Source organism: Enhydra lutris, unplaced genomic scaffold, assembly GCF_002288905.1.
Source record: "Enhydra lutris kenyoni isolate GAN:26980312 unplaced genomic scaffold, ASM228890v2 scaffoldscaffold5, whole genome shotgun sequence".
NCBI classification, from domain to species: Eukaryota; Metazoa; Chordata; class Mammalia; order Carnivora; family Mustelidae; genus Enhydra; species Enhydra lutris.
The window spans coordinates 52,773,043-52,779,079 of NW_019154089.1; positions in this window are offsets into that span (position 1 = coordinate 52,773,043).

A 6,037-nucleotide genomic window follows, 5' to 3' on the forward strand; every position below is an offset into this window, starting at 1 on the left:
AAACTACAGTAGAATGGGAGTTCACATTAGCTGAGTGTTTTCTGTGTGGTTGGCATTGTGCTGGACACCTTCATGCATATAATCTTTTTTTCATTAGCTCTTTAATTCTGTGAAGTATTGGCAGGGACTTGTGCTGGGTCTTCTCTTTTTGTCCTCAAAGTTTCCTTTTCACTCTTTTTCATCTTCTGTGTACTGGGAGGCTTACCTCTGTGTACCTCATTAACTAGACTCCTTTGTCAATGGAACACATAGGTCAGAGATCAGAGAGCGGTGGGTGAGAGAGGAAGTCATCTTTATCCTCCTTGCTCTTTATTTGCCAGACCACATATTGGCCGTGGCTATGTTACTCTTTTGAGAGCCCTCTCCTATAGCTACAACATTACCTATAGTTCTTTGGGGTCAGATAACTTTTTCCTTCTTCCAGCCAATCTGGGGCCAAGGAAGAAAGAAGGCTGAGGCAATTATGGCTCTCTGCTTTGGTAGATTTGGAATGTTCCACCAGTACTTATTTACATCCCTTCCCTTGCCCACACCTTTTTAAATAATCCCGTCATTAAATTCTCCTTATTTACCCAGTTTGGATGTTCCCTTCCTTTCCTGCTGTGTAACTGTTACCATTTTTACTTGCCCCACTTTATAGAGAAGAAATCTGGGGCTCAAAGAGGTTGAGTGATTTGTTCAAAGTCACTCAACTGATTTTTCAGAGTCAGGATTTAAAACCAGTTCTATCTGACACTAAGGCCTTAAACTTTTCTGTACTTACCCATAGATACTGCTAGTTAATGGTGGAACTGCAATCTGAACCCAGCCAAGTTTGTAATTATTCTCCAGGTTTCTTTACACTAAGCTCCAATAAAGATAGATATGTGTGTTACGCCATAACTGTTAGCTCTGCCTTTTTGTTTGCTTTCAGAGAAAAATCATAAAGTTTTTCTTAATATAGAAATAGTTAACATTACTTTAAAGACTGAAGATTTTAAGATTTAAATTTAATTATAACTGATAAGATAGTTTAAAAAAGAAAGACACAATATTTGCTTTTATGGAGTTTAGAGCTTAGAGAGAGAAAGACACAATGAATAATCACACAAATGAATGTGAAATTGTGATTGTGATTGATAAATAGTATGTAGGAGAGGTACCAAACCCTGAGAACTTTAATGTGAAGGAGATTGAACCTACTCATGGAGGGCTGAGAACACTTCATTTAAAAAAATGATGCTGTAGCTAAGATTTGAAGGGTAAGTAGGTATTGAGTACACTCTTCCCAAATAGAAGCTAAAATAAGTTAGTGGGAAAAGCTGCTATTCCCTAAGACTAAGAAAATTTTGTTCCACGTAGTGGCCCAACTCACTTCATTGCTTTTCCTCTGTCACTAAAATGATTTGTCCTGGCCCTAAAGGAAATTGCTTAAGATGACCTCTAGCTCTGAGAGCATGAGATAGGTGAAGCCAAGAGTCCTGGCAGACTTGGACTGTGACAGAAAGAGTCCAGGGTACACAGGCATTGCCATAGGATGTTATTGCATATGGGGACCTTAGAGATAATCTGACCCAACCCCTGTATTTAGTAGGGAAAGAAACTGGAGAGATAGTGTGGTCTGGAGAATTAGTGTGGTATCAACTTAATATCTGAAGAAGCATCTACCTTCTGTCAGCTTCTCATGCTCACAGTTTGGATAACTGTCTGTCTGGATGGAATGATAAATGGTTTGTAGTAGAAATATTAATTCTAGTGTTCTTTATTAGGACACAAAGTTTTTTTGTACAATAAAATTATTTGTCAGTACTTGTTGCCTGGTTTTGATGAGGGTCTAGACAGGTTAGTCAAGACCACTAAATATACTCTCATAACACAATTTACTATCGTGTATACTTTACATTACTATATAATAATACTTCATTGGATTTTGAAAATTATTAATTTATCATGCTTCTAATAAATATATTATTACAGATAATAATTATTATTACATATAATAATTTTGTTTAATAACAAAGAAAAGGCAGTGTTTCATAATTCTTTTTATGAGATTGATATTCCTTGATGTCAAAACAATATAAAAACAGTTAAAGAAAATAAAAGTAATCGACCACTGTTGCAGTGTGATGAAAGTGGACCAGCATTTGTGGCTGAGAAGGTCTCTCTCTCACTCTCTCTCTTTATAAATATCCTTTTTTTTTGGAATAATTTTAGACTTACATAAAAGTTGCAAAGATAATACAGTGAGTTCTCATATACTCCTCATCAAATTTCCCTCATTATTAATATCTTAAGTTCTTTTAAAATAAATTTTTAAAAATTAATTTGAACTCAGATGTGGGGTGTTGGATAAACGTTCACAAAACAATTCTTTAAGAGAAAACATCTGAAAAGTTTATAGCATAAACTGAGAATCACACACAGGCTAGTCAGGTAGGATAATTTCTTCTTCGAAGAGGGTTTAATGATGATGGGCAAAAAATGATAAATGAGAGGTAAGAACAGGATGAGAAATTCAGTTAATAGTCTACACGTTTCTGTCAGGTATCTGGGGTTTTTAGTTCTCTCTATTCTTCAAGCATAATTATATATTTGAATTTCATTGCTGTTGCTGGATAGGATTGTACCTGTATCTTTTTGATAAGAGGAAAACACTCTGATATTGTTATTTCCAGCATATTACACTTGTGTTTAGTTTTGGTTTTAGGATAAGTCAATAATTTACTTAATTGACATACTCCATCATAGAGATTTCTCTGTCTTAACATACATGGTACAATGCTACTAGTATGTTGTTTGCCTCTGGATCTCTTAAAATGGGTTTGGTATATATATATATAATTTATACATTATACATACCTTGCATTTCATAACCATGTTGTAGTTGCCAAATGTGTGGAGCTAGAAAGCTAAATGAAATAAAGGAAACCATGGTCTGGAAGGTTTTTAAAATATACTTTTTTTTTTTATAATTTTGAGAACAAAGACTGAAAAGAAATACAAAAATGACATATGAATGTAATCACTGTCTTTTGTAGCCCTTTTTTCCTGTTTTTCTTTTTCTTCTTTTTTTTTTTTTTTTTTTTTTTTTTTACCTTGAGCCAGTTTGCCTTCTGTTGTATTCAACTCTTTCCAGTAGACTGGCTTTATATTGCTTGCAGCCTGAACTTGGCCCCTGAAGAGATATTAGAGGAACAATTTAATGGTTAGCAAGTTAGACTGGGAGCTGAGGTTGCTGAGACAGAACAGGACACAATTGTCCAGACTGGTTGCTTGGAGAACAAGGTTGTCTGGATGGTGTAAGTTTAACTTAATAGCTTTGGCAGTGGCCAAAGGCAGTGGTTAAAGAATGTCTTAAAGAGAGATAGAGTAAAGGGACTGTTGCCCTGGAGTTCAGCTGTAGTTCAGTTGCTCATAATTTCCATCTTATCTTCAACTAATGTGGGATTTTATTGTAGTTTGGGGGCTTATAGAGCTTTGAAAAAGGTAAGATAGGAAGATCATTAGCACACTGCCTGTGAGGAATTAGATGTCCCTGAGCAGCAATGCTAGTGGCTGTGAGTATAATGTAAACTGGGCTGTCTGTTCTTAGGTATTTTAGTGATATACCTCATGCCCCTGCTTTTTTCCTCACACCGGGGAGAACTCCTTTTGCAATAAATAAGCTTCTAATGTCCGGGAAAGAGTTTTGAATGAAAAACTGTATGACTTTGTTTTCCTTTACCACAAATATTTATATTTTAAGACACTCTCCAAACCCTATAACAAAAGATTTTAAACAGCCAAGCCCTAAAAGAAAGCTATGTGGAGATAATGAAAAACACACCATAAGCCTAAAAAGAATTTCATGTGCTCTTACTCATCTTTCCTTGTAGCCATGGTTTTGATGGAAGTTTATTAAGGTGTATGTGTGATTGGGATAGGAGAGGGAAACTCAGTATACATAAAGAGAATCATTCTATCCAATGGTATGCTTCAACTGTAAGAGGAACTGAGTTTGGAAATCTGTTTGTTAACTTAATAAAAATATTCGACACTCTGTAAAAGTTAGTTCTTTTGGCTAGAGGAAAAGTACATTCATGGTCATGACAACAACCTTAATGAAGGGCCAGATAAGAAGTACTCTTATTGATCCCAAGAGGAGCCCAGACTGGGGAAAGTGTTTTGATAGATTACTGAAAATTCATCATGTCTACAGGAGGAAAAATAACTTGAAAAAATAGGCATGTGCAGATTTTACAGGTTCACTAGCATTGTCTTAAATTTTAGGAGGCTGAGTAACACATTTTGGGAATAATTTTTTTTAAAGATTTTATTTATTTATTTGAGAGAGTGAGAGAGAGAGAGCGAGCGAGCATGGGGTGGAGGTGGGTAAAGGGGGAAGCAGGCTCCCTGCTGAACAAGGAGTCCAATGAAGGGCTGATCCCAGGACCCTGGGATCCTGACCTGAGAGGAAGGCAGACGCTTAACTGACTGAGCTACCCAGGCACCCCAATTTTGGGAATGATTTTGAAGACATAGTAGAATTTCTGTATTTGAATTATTTATATTTTGAATGATTTCAAAAGGTAATTTTCAAAGATATGCTAAGGGAGATATTTTAGGGATGGTATTAATGGTTGTAATATGCTAGAGGATAATAATTTAAATTCTAAAACATTTATATCTAAAAGTTTTAAATTTGCATAAAAGGAAAGGGCACTGGAGGCCTGATTATATCCATTTATCTCAGTTGATTTTTTTCATTCATTTATTCTACAAGCTTTTATTGAGAACAGACTATGTGCTAGGCTTTACTGTAGGCACTTTAGGTGAATGTGCAAGAATACTACACTTCTCAGAAGAAGTGGGGATGTTTTGACCTTTAGGGGAGAATCTTTCCCAGAAGAGAACGTCTAGAGCTTGATAACAAGCCCATGTAAGTGAAGGCAAGGTAAAGCCACTATATGGAGAGATATAGGCTCATCTAGAGGCCTCTGACAAATGTTCTCTGGTCCTTTGGGGATGTTTTAATAATATGCTTATTTGAGATGTCCTTTTTGAGTTTTAGGGAGGAGCTAAATACAGATTTCTTTTAGGGCCCGGCTGTTTTAAAATATTTTGTTATAGGGTTTAGATTATGTGTTAACATATAAATATTTACGATGAAGTAAAGCATTTTTCTTTCTTGATTTGCTGGGAAAGTTCATTAATTCTTATGTGAAATGCAGGACATTATAGGTCAGAAAGAGTGAATTGTGTAATTTTGCCTAGCAGAAATGCTGTCTGTACTCCCCACTTTCAGTTTCTCAGTAACTACATCAACATTTTCTAAGGGTTTCCTTTTTTGTATATCTCTTGTTTACTAATCTTGTATATGATTTATCTTTTTTCCCCATGTATTCAATGTTTGGGCAGATTTTTTTATGATTTTAAAACCAGATGGAAATTATTTGAGTTTTTAAATATTCAGGGTCTTTGCTGTGATTTCTGATATGTCTTTCCCAAGTTTCTAATAATAACTTCCTCTGATCTTTTTTGGTGGCAGCCAGGAGCTGCTTGGGTGATTGAGTTGCTCTTTCTAAATGTAATTTATTGGGTTTTCTTTCATTAGAAGAGATGCATATTCTTGGACAGTAAAAGTTAGAATATAAATGATTTGATTTCTATTTTATTCTGTTTAGTCTCTTAATTATCCATTGTCAGTGCATAAAGCTTTTAGGGTTAGGGTAGGAGGTTGATACGAATGTGGTTATTTGTTTTCTCTGATCCACTTGCTCTCAGAATTTTACTAGGTTTATGGAACTTCAGTAACAGCTTGGAATAACAGTGCAACTTTTTCTAAGTACGTTGGTGCTCTTATCTTAATGCTAGATATACAATGAAAGATGCTTTTTTTTTTTTCCTGCCCTCATCCAGTTTTTTTTTTCCTGTTCTTTAAACTTTATTTTTTATAAACATATAATATATTTTTATCCCCAGGGGTACAGGTCTGTGAATCGCCAGGTTTACACACTTCACAGCACTCACCATAGCACATACCCTCCCCAATGTCCATAACCCCACCCCCCCTCCC